The sequence below is a fragment of the Ailuropoda melanoleuca genome, chromosome 12, assembly GCF_002007445.2.
Source record: "Ailuropoda melanoleuca isolate Jingjing chromosome 12, ASM200744v2, whole genome shotgun sequence".
NCBI classification, from domain to species: Eukaryota; Metazoa; Chordata; class Mammalia; order Carnivora; family Ursidae; genus Ailuropoda; species Ailuropoda melanoleuca.
Window position 1 is genome coordinate 69,149,337 of NC_048229.1, and position 15,494 is coordinate 69,164,830.

Genomic DNA, 15,494 nt, shown 5'->3' on the forward strand with positions numbered 1-15,494 from the left:
AAAAAAAAAAAAAAGGGTTGAGATAAAGTCGAGGAACTCTTTTAGAAAGTAGACTAAAAGGCCAATAAAATTAAAATGTCAAGCCAGGTTACTTGATTAACTGAACTACCAGAAAGAACTCAAGAAAGTGGAGAAGAGAGTAAAGCAAAAATATGGAACCATAAGCTCTCTTCCCATTAAGAACCCCAACACAGTAAACTTTCTTCAAAATTACATCAAACAGAAAAAAGCAGGTTATAAAGGAATCCGCTATAATTCCATTTTTAGGACACTTAAAAACATGCAAAACCATGCTACTACCTGGACTTACAAATATGCATTGTAGTATGTAACAAGCCCGGGCATGAAAAATACCTAATTCTGGAAAAGGAGAGTTCAGATACACGTGGGGCTTCAACTACATACATGCATATATATATATACATATTTTTTTTTCTTTAAAAAAAAAGGATGCTATTGTAATTACTGCAAAAGGTCAAGGACAAGATCTGTTAGATCTACATGGTGAGTGCACAGGTCTTTTTTTTTTTTTTTTTAAATCATTCTGTGTACTTTTCATATGGTTAAATATTAGAAAGGGAATTTCATCCCGTCACAGATTAGTTCTGCTTAGAACAATAAGGCAGACAGCCGAATCCAAACGATTCATCTCGGTATCCTCCATAGCAACAAGTACACAGCAGGTGCTTAAATATTTACAGAATTATCCACCATACAGCTAAAAAAAGAAATCAAAACGAAAACCACCAACCAATCAACTCCCCAACATCAAAGAACATAACAGCACTGGATAAAGACAGAGATCTAGGAAAGAAAGAACATTCTCATCCTGGCAGAAAGTTCTTTGAAACAGCGGCGGTCTAGAGCAGAGCTGCCCAATCCATGTGGGCAAAGATATATCCTCCAGCCCTTGGGCTAGACGAGAAGAGCCAAAAAGACCGTCGGCTGGCACGCCAAGTTTGGAGCAGCCTCGTCCTTGACCTCGGCGTGCCATACTAACGCTACCTTCTCCGTGTGACAGAAGACTGGCCGGTTCAAACGTGAACCTCCCCCCTGTCATCTTTCCAAACTTTGTTACTCAGATCTATGTCCGCACCAGGCGGGGCGACGGCCGCCAATCACCAGGATAAGGGGCCGCAGAACCGAGTCCAGCCGACCTCGGCTCAAATTCCCGCTCTGTCGCGTACTACCTGCGGCACCTTAAGCACCCGGGTTTCCTAGCCTCTCTGTTCAACTTGTTCACTTCTAAAACTGGAATAATAAAAGTATTTACGTCACAGTGCCGCTGTGAGATAAAGCTGGATAAGAACAAGCATCAGGTTCCTCCGTGAGACGGAAAGCAATGAAAGGAACGGGCGCTCAGCGGGAGAGCACTAACATTTGCACATGAAGAGTTGGAAGCTCGGCTCTTCCGAGAGCCGCCCGCGGCGAACTCAGCTCCTGCCTTCGCCGCCCTCCGCCCCCGCAACCACAGGCGCCCGTCCAGAGCAAGTCCGAAAAAGCTTGGGTTCGGGCGCCTCGGGCCCGACGGTTGGGGCAACCCGCAGCGGCCGAACCTCCCCAGGCCGCCTGGTTCCGTGCCCGCCCGCGTAACTCCCCTCGTGGGGCGTCCCCAGGCCCCGCAGCCAGGGGTCAAGCCCGGGAAGTTACCGTGGAGCCAGAGGCCCAAGGCCTGCGCAGTGGCAAACGCCGCCTTACCTAAGGCCGGGAGGACACCGTGGGACTTGGAAAATCGCCACGGTCGCGGCCGTTTTTTGGAAGAACTCTCACAAACCCGGGCCAACAGCCACTTCCGGAGCAGCTCAAGCGGCCCGCCTGAATTGCGGGCGCGGCCTGCTCCTATTGGGCAACAGTCCTAGACGGCGGCTAGTACCCTGCTTTCTTCTTCTTTAGGTCGTCACTGACTGAAAAAGCGGCTCTCTCATTGGCTGATCCTTCGTAAACTGACGAGGCGGGACCACGCGCGAGGGGGCCTCGTACCATTGGTAGAAACCTTCGTCAGTCACCTCGTGCCCACCCCACAAGGAGAAAACCAGAACTAGCTTTTCGCCGCTCTTTATTTGAACTTTCTGGCGGGATAAAGTTGTCAGGAAAACATCTCTCGGATCTTTCCGGAGCCTGAGGCGTGGGACAATCGCGTTCATGTATATTCTCTCCTGAGGTTGAAGAGCTCATGTAAAAGAATTTGCCCACACCAACTCTTTAATCCCAAACCATTGCAATAAATTGCCTGCTACTCTATCGTCGCATTACTTGACAGCAAACATTTTTGAAGAACCTCACTGAAAGTCGAAATCTCACTTCTAGGAGGAAGGCCTAGAAAATCTAAACCTCAGACAGAGACAGCACATTGCCAACATTTTATTTACTCAGCGGTCAATTTTCAGTGGAATTGACGGCATAAATAACTGAAAGTCATGGATAATCCGAGTATTTTCTCCTCTGAACTTGTTATCAAAGCCAGTATCAGCATTTGTACTTTTTCCTCTTTTCCTGCCATCTAAGAAACCTACTACCGAGCCATAGCATGGCTAATATGAGAAGAAACGAAACTTTCTTTTGTAAATAAACAAGTATGTTATAGAATAGAATGAAAAACGTCTGTACTCTTCTATAAATCCTGCATGTTCAATACAGAAAAATTAGAGGATGCAGAGAAGCAAAAAAGAAAAATTGTATCTATACACAGAAGTCATTATTAACTTTGTTTAAAATCTTCATCTACCTAAATACAGTGTTTTGGTTTTTTAAAAAAAGATTTTATTGGGGCGCCTGGGTGGCACAGCGGTTAAGCGTCTGCCTTCGGCTCAGGGCGTGATCCTGGCGTTGTGGGATCGAGCCCCACATCGGGCTCTTCCTCTATGAGCCTGCTTTCCTCTCCCATTCCCCCTGCTTGTGTTCCCTCTCTCGCTGGCTGTCTCTATCTCTGTTGAATAAAGAAATTAAAAAATCTTTAAAAAAAAAAGATTTTATTTATTTATTTGACAGAGAGAGAAATAGCCAGCGAGAGAGGGGACACAGGCAGGGGGGTGGGAGAGGAAGAAGCAGGCTCCCAGTGGAGGAGCCTGATGTGGGGTTCGATCCCAGGACTCTGGGATCACTCCCTGAGCTGAAGGCAGACGCTTAATGACTGAGCCACCCAGGCACCCCTAAATACAGTGTTTTAATCTTAAAATACATATCGAATTGCTTTCCATGTTAATGTATGCATAGGCACATTCATCAAACACTGAGCGATTCTTTGAAAACATTTTAAATAAAAATAGGTAAAATATCACAAAAACTGAACAACAGGAAGGACTACCTGGTGGGAAGTATACAGAATGTTTCTAAATGATTTTGATATTCATTCATGATCCACTTAACGGCCATGTTTACTAGCTAGGAGAGAAACAGAATAAAGACACACACCAGAAATTTATAGTCTTGTCTCCAACTTCCAAAAGTTATATATAGCTAGAGGGAAAAGGTATTGGTTGTGTTCCATTGTAGGGGTGACATTCCCACCTTTATGGGTGATTACTTCAATGCCAATGTGTCTCTTGGCTCATTTGTAAAAAGGCTGAAAAATAAATGCACTAAGAATGACTTCATAGAAGAGTTATTTGGTCGGATGTCTTTTTCTTTTTCTTCACCAAAAGACATGACCAATGAGTTCTTCTATACTGCATGATAGTAATTAGGACCTCCATGTATAATTTAAAATGCAGAATTTGAAAGAATTGTCAAGGTTAAAACATGCCAAAGAAAGTTTTATACTTGTGGAAAGCCTTATCCTCAGATTCTGGGGCAAGTCATTAATTTTCCTCTACCATTAGAAGTACCATCATTCATTCATTCACTCATTCATTCAGTCAACAAGTATTCAACAACTATTGCAATCCTGGCTATGGTCTGTACGGTATGGATATGGTATACAAGACAGAGAAGATCTTGGGACCCCTGGGTTGCTCAGTTGGTTAATCACCTGCCTTCAGCTCAGGCCATGATCCCAGGGTCCTGGGATCGAATCTCACGTGGGGCTCCTTGCTCAGTGGAGTGCCTGCTTCTCCCTCTGCTTGCTGCTCTCCCTGCTTGTGCTCTCTCTCTCTGACAAATAAATAAAATCTTTAAAAAATAAATTAAAAAAAAAAAAGAAGACCTTGACCTAATAGAACTTCTATCCTCCATGGGGTGCCTGGGTGGCTCAGTGGTTGAGCTTCCAATTCCTGACTTCGGCTCAGGCCACAATCTCAGGGTTGCAAGATCGAGCCCTGCATCGGGCTCTGTGGTGGAGCCTGCTTAAGATTCTCTCTCACCCTCTCCCCCTGCTCCATGCCCCCTTCATGTGCACTCTCTCTCTCAAAAAAAAAGAAAGAAAGAAAGAAAGAAAGAAAGAAAGAAAGAAAGATAAAGAATTGGCATCATAAATGATGTTTAGAGGCAGGAAGGTAGAAACAAAAGAAAAAGGTGGGAATTTCACCCCTAAAAACAGAATAAAGATACAAGCCAGAAAAATAAAACAAAAAACCCTTTTAGCCTCCTAAGGAGAGGCAGATCATAAACCAATAATCAAGAATAAATAAGGTAATTTCAAGTAGTAAGTATCATAAAAACAGTAAAACAGAGGGATATTAGTGGGAAGTGCTTAGGAAAGCTACTTTTAATTGAGGGGTTCAAGCAAGGACTCTTAGGTGCTGATATTAGAGTTGACACCTGACCACCTTAGAGGAGAAGTCTGAGAAATGGTGTATAGAGTCCATAAATGACCATAATAAAAAACAGAGTCAGTTAAGTGCTGTGATAGGCATGGTAGTGCCCCAGATAATGCAACTGGGTAGGACTTCAGGACACCCGGGTTCTGCCTCTCCTCCCACAACTACCACTAATATCTACAAGGTGCTGCCCATTTTTGGATCTCTTTTTTTTAAGACTTCACATTTTATCTATCTATCTATCTATCTATCTATCTATCTATCTATCTATCTATCTTATTATCTATCTATCTATCTATCTATCTATCTATCTATCTATCTATCTAAGAGAGGGGGAGGAAAAGGGGCAGAGGGAGAGGAAGAAAATCTCAAGAGACTCCAAGCAGAGCCTGGTGTTAGTCAGGGGCTCTATCCCATGACCCTGAGTTCACGACCTGAGCCAAAACCCAAGAGTCTGACACCTAACCGACCGAGCCACCCCCTGGATCTCATTTTTTTGCATGGCAAAATTAGGTAGCTGGACTCAGATGAAAACCTCTCTTTGTTTAAAGTGCAGAAAATCTATGAAACTACAAAATGATGCCAAGCTTCAAAGCAGGTTGGGGAAAAAGAATGATCTCCTCCACCAAATCCTGACAACCAGAACAGTGCTGTCCTGAAGTGCTTTTGCTAATACCCATAGCAAAGAGATCATAGACTTAAATGTAAATTCTAAAACTATAAAACTTCTGGAAGAGAGCAGGAGAAAATCTTTGCGACCTTGGGTTAGGCAAAAAATTTTTTTTAGATTTGACCCCTGAAAGCATGATTAATAAGGCCAAAATTGATAAATAAATTGATAATCACATCAAAATTTAAAACTCTGCTCTTCAAAAAGGCATTGTTAAGAAAATGAAAAGATGAACTGCATACAGGTAGAAAATATTTGCAAATCATTTATCTGATAAAGGACTTGTATTCAGTATATATATAGAACTCTCAAAACTCAATAATTAGCAAAAAAAAAAATTAAAATATGGGCAAAAGGGGACGCCTGGGTGGCTCAGTTGGTTAAGCATCTGCCTTTGGCTCAGGTCATGATCCCAGGGTTCTGGGATCGAGTTTGGTATCAGGCTCCCTGCTCAGCCGGGAGCCTGCTTCTCCCCTGCTCCTCTTGCGCTCTCTCTCACAAATAAATAAATAAATAAATAAATAAATAAATAAATAAAATCTTTTAAAATACAAAAAAATAAAATATGGGCAAAAGATTTGAACAGACACTTCACCAAAGAAGATGTATAGACAACAAATCAATTGAAAGGATACTCAACATTATTATTAATCATTAAGGAGATGCAGATTAAAGTCTCAGTGAGATACCACTCATAATGTATTTATTAAAATTGCCAAAATTAAAAAGCCTGGCCATACCAAATGTTGGCAAGGGTATAAAGGAACTAGAACTCTCATACACTGCCAGTGGAATGGAAAATGGCACAACCATTCTGCAAAAACAATTTGACAGTTTCTTAAAAAGGTAAATGTACCCCTACCATATGATCCAGCTATTTGTTTCAAGGTATTGACCCAAAAGAAATGAAAGCATAGATTCAAATAAAGACTTGTACATGAAAGTTCATAGCAGCCTTATTTGTAACAGCCAAAAACGATAAGCAACTCAAATTTTCATCAACAGGCGAATGAATAAATCAATTATGTTAAATCTGTACATTGCAACCATTTTCAACAGTCTAAAGCAATGAATTATCAAGACAGGCAACTACACAGATGAATCCCAAAATAATTGTACTGAGTAGAAGAAAGCAAACATTTGCACACCATATGATTTCATCTATATAAAACTTTAAAATGTTTACTAATCTACAGTGACAGAAAGCAGGTCAGTGGTTACCAAGGGGGTGGGGGCAGTAGAAGGCAGTGATTGTAAAGGAGTGTGAGGACACTTTTGGAGTTGATGGATATATTTATTATGTTCATTGTGGTGGTATACACACACATCAAACTTACCAAATCGCACACTTTAAGTATGATAGCTTATTGTGTGACAATTCTACCTCAAAAATCAGAATTGTGGGGCAGGAGTGGATTGTATGGGCATAACAGAATTTTCTGGCATGATGATAATGTTTATTATCTTGATGGAGTTTGGATTACTCATGGGTATACATTTGTCAAAACTCATCAAGTGATATATTTAAGATTTGTGCCTTTCACAACATGGAAAATTTACCTGCCCACCCCCCCAAACCCATAAACAATTACTGAATGATAGAAATGCTGAAGTGCTTAGAAACAAAGTGTAGTGATGTCTGATATTTTCTTTTAAATGCATAAAAAATAGGCACCTGGGTGGCTTAGTTGGTTAAGTGTCCAACTCTTGGTTTTGGCTCTGGTCATGATCTCAGCGTTGTGAGACTGAGCCCCGTGACTGGCTCCGTGCTGGGCGTGGAGACTGCTTAAGATTCTCTCTCTCCCTCTCCCTTTGCTCACCCACCTCCCCTCCCCTTCCCCCATCCCCTGCCACTCACGTGTGCCCATGCTCTCTCTCTCTCTCTCATAAAAAAAAAAAAAAGATGGATTAAAGGGTAGAAAGAGGCATGGATATATGGGTAAGTATATGCTAAATATAGTACATTGCTAGTTGTAGAGTTTAGGTGATGGGTACACAGGTATTCAGAGTATAACTCTCCTCACTGACTTTTCCGGGTATCTGAAATTTTTCATAAATAATGTTGGAGAAGAAAATTAGGTACAGGGCCTTCGAAGATATTCTGTGCAAGAGAAGGACCCTGAATATTAAGGTTCATTAGTTTCACAGTAAATTCACCTCTGTCTGTGGGTCCGCCAGAGTACAAATAGTAAAGCTACAAGAAAGACTTTTGTTGCACTCCTACAGCAAAGACAACAAAGGGTTTTAAAGATGAAAATAGTAGTACCTGATGAGCTCTAGAAAAGAACAATTTGTCTTTAAAGCAGGCTCCACGCCCAGCCTGGAGCCCAGCACAGGGCTTGAACTCAGGACCCTGAGATCAAGACCTCAGCTGAGATCAAGAGTCAGACACTTAACCGACTGAGCCACCCAGGCATCCCAAAGAGATTAATTTATTTTTCTCCATGTTTTTATTTACAGAAAAAATATGTTTTAGGTTTTTAAAAAATCAAGAATAAGTAAAAGGTAAAAGAAAAAACAGAAATCAGTCATAATTTTTTTCCCCAGAGAGGATTACTAAAATAGAATATAAGCTCCAAATGTGTTTTGTCTGTTGTTTCTTCAGTGATTGGAACAATGCCCAGCACATCCGCTGTTGAATGAGTTGGGACGAGTTCTGGGGTAAAAAAGCAACATGTAGAGGTAAGTGTTAGTGTACCCTAGATAAAGCATACACCATGAGCAAAAGTGTAGAAATTTCGGAACAAATGGGCCACATGCAGGAGGCACAAGAGACACGCATCTGAGTCTGGCAGGGTTTAAAATATGAGAGCTCCTAGGCTAACATATTGTGTTTGTCCTCTACAACATTAGAATAATTTTTAGATGCCAACCTTTAAAAAGATGAACAATTTACATAAAAATATGAATTTTCACTTTTTTTTTTTTTTGGCAAAATAGAAAGCTCTGGAAACACTGGAATCCCATTCCTATGTGATAAAAATAGGCTGGAGCAAAGTGGAGGCTGTCTTTTTCACCAAGTTCATCTGTTCACTGAAGTCCCTTCCAGGCTCAGCTCACTCATTTAGATCTCCCCCTACACACTTTAGACAACCAGAATTTGCGATCTCTGGTAGGAGAGCGCTGGGACCTGATAGTGGAAATCAGGTTTAGGTCTGAGATACAAGGCCAACTGTATCCAAATGAAGAGTCTGTACCCATTTCTAAAGGCTAGAGGAAGGATTGAACAGCGTTTGCTCAGGCCAACTGTATCCAAATAAAGAGTCTGTACCCATTTCTAAAGGCTAGAGGAAGGATTGAACAGCGTTTGCTCAGTTACTACCCTTGTGTAGCAATTCATCCCAAAGCTTAGTGGTTTAAGACAACAATCTGCTTCGCTCATGATTTTGATCACAAATGATTTCCTGCAGCTGTGAAGAGCAATCATCACCCAGAGGCTCCTGGTGCAGGTGGCAAATCTTCTTAGAATCACAGCCTGGCGTGAAAACAATAGGATGGGAGGCTTAAAAAGTTGTTCTGGTACTCACACATCTCTCTGGAAGCCGATGGCGGGCATCAGAACTAAGGACTCTAATGAAATAAGAGCTTCCAGGGACCCTACAGACCAGCTCAGGCAGTGCTCACACTGAAGAACAAAGCTCCCGGGACAGCACAAGGCACCCCTAGTTATTACAGTTTTTAACGTATTTTAATATTTTGTATCTAAGTCACCTTTTTTTAAAAAGATTATTTATTTATTTGAGAGAGTGAGTGAGATAGAGAACACAAGGAGGGGGCGGGGGGAGGAGAGCAGAGGGAGAGGGGTGCCTGGCTGGCTCAGTTCGTAGAGCATGCAACTCTTAATCTCAGGGCTGTGGGTTTGAGCCCCAAGATGTGTGCAGAGATTACTTAAAAAAATCTTTTAAAAAATTGTAATAACTAAAATATAACTAAAATTATTTAGGGCTTATTAAGTACATTATAAAGATATCAAAAAGATGAAAGGGCATATAAATACATATATACTTTGACTCAACAATGTGAATTTCTAGGAATTTGCTCTGTGAAAAAGCATGTGTATGTGTATATACTGTTTATTGCAGGGCTATTTATAATAAGTAAAACTGCTAACAACCCTAACAAGAACATGTTTATGTTACTTGTAGTAAAACAATAAAGGAAAAAAGTTACCAATTTTAAAAGTGAAAAATCCTAAAAGGGTAGTAACAATATAAATCCATAAAGAACTCTAATGCCATTTCTTTCTCTCCTCCAAAACAATGGTATCGGACAGCCCTTTAAGGATGAATAGTCTCTTCGTGCCTTAAATGGGCCCCAGAGGGGTGCCTAGTGGCTCAGTCGGTTAAGCATCTGACCCATGGTCTCAAGGTCATGAGTTCAAGCCCGCCTTGGGCTCAGGCTGGGCGTCGAGCCCACTTTAAAGAGATAAATAAAATGGGCCCCCGAAAAGGAAGATGGCACTCATGGTTAGAAATTGGAACGTCTATCTTCCACTGACAACCTGGAGTTCGTCTGACTGCTTCTGCTTGGACAATTTCCCCAGGCGCCTCCTCCTCCGTCCCCACTCCCCATCCCCCGTTCAGTTCTGCGCCTTCCCTGGCCACAGCAGGCAGCTCCTGCATCCGCGCGGAGGAAAGGATACCAAGTCGGTCCCGAGTTCCAAGAAATGGGGCTATGGGTCACTCCCACTTCCCACCCCGCGTCCTTCCCTCGCTCCCCAGGATCCGGCTGCAGCTTCCCCCGGGGACCGCGGGCGCTCCGGGCCAACCCCGCGACTCACTCTGGTCCCTCCTCGACCTGTCCCGTGCACAGTTCCGGGAAGACGCCTCCCGCCGCTCCGACCGCGCGGGGCCAAGCTCGAGGATCAAGTCCCGGCGCCTCCTTCCCTGGGTGCCCTGTGCTCTGCGCTAGGGCGGGTTCTAGAGCTCGGAGCTCTCGCTGGTCTTTTTCCAGCGAAGCTAACCCAGGGGAAGCACCCTGGGCCTGAACCCCACCCCCACACGCGTGGCCCCGCCCACCCAGGCCGGCCGATCGGACTGTGTCCTTAGCTGGGATGTGGGCAGGGAGGTCTGACAAGCCTCCCCCGCTCTTTCCACGTTGTTCTCGCTGCCAACCGCCAGGCTCACGGTGCCCTGGCTCCCTAGAACCCCTTTCTAGGCGGTTCCGAGCGAAGGCTCCTTCGTTCCTCCTGCCTCTTCCACACTTTCCCAAATTCACTCATTAACTATGTATAGAGTGCTCACCAGTGCCGAGGGTTGGGGACTTAGAAAGGAATAAGGTCCAGAGAACTATTATACCCAGAATACAGTATGGGAGGGACTGGATGAGCAAAAACACTGGAGAGCCGGAGAAAAGGTTCTGTGACTGCTTTTGTGTGCTTGAAAATATGGGGGTGGGGTGTGAGGGTGTGACACCCCCCCCCTTAGGTCAGTGCTCAGCTTTCTTTGATAGCGTGAGACATGTTTTACTAAAGCTAGCTGTGTTTCCAGCTAGAAAAGTCTAAGTGATGTCATTCATTTACCTTCGGGCTGTTTTCCTCTGAAAGGACAGAATCGGATGGCAGTTCCGGTTGGGAAAGCGGAGGCGGAGGATGTTTGGTGTTTGTTCATTTATTGTTCCCCGTCTATTGTGTCAGGTTTTCTTCTGATCTGAGGTTCGCTAGAAACAGTATCCGAGAAAGAAATTCAGGTACATGTGATTCATGGAAAGAAGGCTCTCAGGACAGAAGTTAAGATAGGACAGAGGGGAAAAAGAAAGCTAAGCAAGGATGTGGTCTCAGTGGAGACTACCTTCACCAGATTTCCATGGGGAGGTCTGGAGCTTGAAGCTCTGGAGCAAGAGGCGGTTTCTGTTCTGAGCAGGAAAAATCACACGTTAGGTCATAAAAAGTCTTAACAAATTCAAGAAGATTGAAATCATACCAAGTATCTTTTCTGACCACAGCAGAATGAAACCAGAAATCAGTAGCTGAAGGGAAACCGGAAAATTCACATATATGTGGAAATTAAACAACTCTTGAACAACCATTGTGTCCAAGAAGAAATCAAATCAAAAGAAAACTACAAAATACCTTGAGACAAATGAAAATGAAACACAACATACCTAAACTTATGGGACACAGAAAAAGCAGTACTAAAGGGAAGTTTGGGGACGCCTGGGTGGCTCAGTGGGTTAAGCGTCTGCCTTGGGCTCAGGTCATGATCCCAGGGTCCTGGGATGGAGCTCTGCATTGGGCTCCCTGCTCAGCAGGAAGCCTGCTTCTCCCTGTGCCTACTGCTCCCCCTGCTTGTGCTCTCTCTCTGTCTGTCTCTCCGACAAATAAATAAATAAAATCTTTAAAAGAATTAAAAATAAATCAAAGAGAAGTTCATAGTGATACATACATTTAAAAAAAAGCTCAAATAAATAACCTAGTTTTACACCTCAAGGAACTAGAAAAAGAAAAACAAATAAACCCACAGTTTGCAGAAGAAAGGAAATAAATATTAGAGTAGAAAGAAATTAAATAGAAAATAGAAAAATAATAGAAAAAGGGGGACCTGGGTGGCTCAGTCAGTTAAGTGTCTGACTCTTGACCTCAGCTCAGGTCTTGATCTCAGGATCCTGAGTTCAAGCCCTGTGTTGGGCTCCATGCTGGACGTGAGGCCTACCTGAAAGAAAAGAAAGAAAAGAAAAGAAAAGAAAGAAAAGAAAAGAAAAGAAAAGAGAAAAGAAAAGAAGAGAAAAGAGAAAAGGAAAGGAAAGGAAAGGAAAAGAAAGGAAAGGAAAAGAAAAGAAAAGAAAGGAAAGGAAAAGAAAAGAAGAAAGGAAAGGAAAGGAAGAAAGGAAGGAAGGGAGGGAGGGAGGAAGGAAGAAGAAAGAAAGAGAGAAAATAGAAAAAAATCAGTGAAACCAAAAGCTGTTTTTTTTAAAGAAAAGGTAAACAAAACTGACAAACCCTTAGACTAAGAAAAAAAGAGAGAAGAGTCAAATAAATACAATCACAAATGAAAGACATTATTATTGATATTACAGAAATAGAAAGGATCTTAAGAGACTATGATAAGCAACTATATGCCAATAACCTAGATGACCTAGAAACAAATAAATTCCTAGGAACATACAACTTAAGACTTCAAGACTAAGTCATGAAGAAATACAAAGTCTGAACAGATCTATAACTAATATGGAGATTGACTCAGTAATCAAAAACCTCCCAACAAAGCTTAGTTCAGGGCCAGATGGCTTCACTGATGAATTCTACCAAATGTTTAAAGAATTAACACCAATCTTTCTCAAATTGTTGTGAAAAATTGAATGAGAACACTTACAAACTCATTTTTTTGAGGCCACATTACACTGAAACCAGAGCCAATGATACCACAAGAAAACTAGACACAATATCCTTGATGAATATAGATGTAAAATCCCTCAATAAAATATTAGCAAATCAAATCCAACAGCACATGAAAAGGATCATACACCATGACCAAGTGGAATTTATTCCTGGGATGCAAGAATGGTTCAACATTTGAAAATCAATCAATGTGATACATCACATTAACAGAATAAAAGATAAAAACGCAAGATCTTCTCAATAGATGCAGAAAAAAACATTTCACAAAATTCAACATTCTTTCATGATAAAAACTCTCAACAAACTAGATAGAGAAGGAAATTATATCAACTTAATAAAGACCAAATATGACAAGCCCACAGCTAACATCAGACTCAATGGTGAGAAACTGAAAGCTTTTCCCAGGAATAAAGCAAGGATGCCCACTCTCACCACTTCTATTCAACATAATAATGGAAATCCTAGCTGGAGCAATTAGGCAAGAAAAAGAAATAAAAGGCATCCAAATGAGAAAGGAAGAAGTAAAGCTGTCCCTGTTTGCAGATGGCATGATCTTATATATAGAAAATCCTAAAGACACCATTAAGAAAAAACCTTAAATGTCTATTGACAGATGAATGAAAAAAGAAAACAAATGTATATACTTACAATGGAATGCTATTTGGCCTTAAAAAGATGGAAATTCTGCAACATGCAACAGCATGGATGAACCTTGAGCTAAGTGAAATGAGCCAGACAGAAAGACAAATGCTGTAGGACCCCATTTATATGAGGTATCTAAAATAGTCAAATTCATAGAATCAGAGAGTGGAACAGTGGTTGCCGGAGGCTGGGGTAAGGGGGAAATGGGAAGTTACTAATTAAGGAACATAAAGTTTCTGTCAGGTAAGATGAATAAGCCCTAGAGATTGCTGTACAACAGTGCACCTACAGTCACAGTAACATGTTGTACACATAAAAACTTGTCAAAAGGGTAGATCTCATGTTAAATATTCTTTTCACAATTAAAAAAAAGAAAGTACTGTAATACTATGAATAAGTGTATGCCAACCAATTAGATGACCTAGATGAGAGAGACAGATTCCTAGACACACACAAATTTCCTAAAGGACTGAAGAAGGAGTCCAAAATCTGAACAGACCTATAAAAAGTAAAGTGATTGAATCAGCAATCAAAACCCATTCAACCAAAGAGGAGTCCATGTCAGATGATTTCACTGGTGAATTGTACCAAACATTTAAAAATGAATTAACAGGGGATGCCTGGGTGGCTCAGTGGGTTGAGCATCTGACTCTTGGTTTTGGCTCAGGGCACGATCTTGGGGTCATACATAGGGTCAAGCTCTGTGTCAGGCTCCATGCTCAGTGGGGAGTCTGCTTGGGATTCTCTCTCTCCTATTCCCTCTGCCCCTCCCCTATTTTCATTCTCTCTCTCAAATAAATAAAATAAATCTAAAAAAAAAATTAACAGCAATCCTTCTCAAACTCTCCCAAAAATAGAAAAGGAGAGCATACTTTCCAACCCATTTTAGGAGGCCAGCCTTACCCTGATACCAAAGCTAGACAAAGACACCACAAGAGGGGTGCCTGGGTGGCTCAGTCGTTAAGCGTCTGCCTTCGGCTGAGGTCATGATCCCAGGGTCCTGGGATCGAGCCCCGCATCAGGCTCCCTGATCAGCAGGAAGCCTGCTTCTCCCTCTCCCACTCCCCCTGCTGATGTTCCCTCTCTCGCTGTGTCTCTCTCTGTCAAATAAATAAAATCTTCAACAATAGCAACAAAAAGACACCACAAGAAAGAAAACTACAAACCAATATCATTGATGAATACAGATGCAAAACTCTTCAAAAAATTTAAAAACTGAATTCCAGAACATATTAAAGGATTATATACTGTGACCAAATGGGATTTATTCTAGAAATGCAAGCCTGGTTCAACATATAAAATCAATGGAATACACTACATTGATAGAACAAAGGGGAAAAAATCCACAAGGTCATCTCAGTTCAGGCAGAAAATTATCTGACAAAACTCATCACCCTTTCATGATGGAAACATGAAATATGATCAAGGACATTTATGAAAAATCCACAGCTGACATCATACCTAATGGTGAAAACCTGGATGCTTTCCCTCTAAGATCAGAAACAAGACAAGGATGCTCATACTCGCCAGTGTTATTCAACATTTTACCAGAAGTTCTACCAGACCAATTAATCAAGAAAAAAATAAAGACATCCAAATTGGATAAGGAGATGTAAAACTATCTCTGTTCACAGGTGGCATAATCTTGCACAAAGAAAACTCAAAGAACCCATAAAGTATGTTTTACTAGAGCTAAAAATGAATTCATCAGAGTTGCAAGATATAAGACTAACACAAAAATCAGTTGTGTTTCTAGAAATCAGTCATGAAAAATACAAAATGGAAATTAAGAAAACAATTCCATTTACAATAGCAGCCAAAAGATTAGGATTAAACGTGACCAAATGGGTGAAAAAACTTGTGCGCCAAAAAGTACGAAACATTGCTGAAGAAGATGGAAGAGCTGTAGGAGTGAATACCTGGATTCCACTCCTCTCCATCCTGCCAGTGTCTTCCGCTACCTCTACTTGCAGCCGATAAGCAAAGAGCACAGCAGTGCAGTTCACAGAGGGTACAGAGTGGGATGGGGAAAGATGCAGAGTGAATGTGGAGAACAAATGGAAAATAACTAGCACATCTCATGATACCAATGTTTGATGTCTTTGTGAGTGTGTTTCTGTGGCATTTTATTTCTTTTTCTTTTTTTTTTTTT

General features: G+C 41.6%; 1 protein-coding gene across 3 annotated transcripts in view; it reads right to left on the reverse strand.

The window, feature by feature from the left end:
• The window catches only part of RFWD3 (ring finger and WD repeat domain 3), a 52,801-nt gene extending 42,636 nt beyond the window's left edge, over nt 1–10,165 (reverse strand). For 2 of the 3 annotated variants that reach the window (XM_011234688.3, XM_011234687.3), the window contains exon 1: nt 1,699–1,850. The gene's annotated coding sequence lies outside the window, so the exon portion shown is untranslated. Of the gene's footprint in view, nt 1–1,698; nt 1,851–10,144 lie in introns of those variants that run through there. The other variant, XM_034672914.1, reaches the window with a different exon arrangement.
• Nucleotides 10,166–15,494: the final 5,329 nt, after the last annotated feature.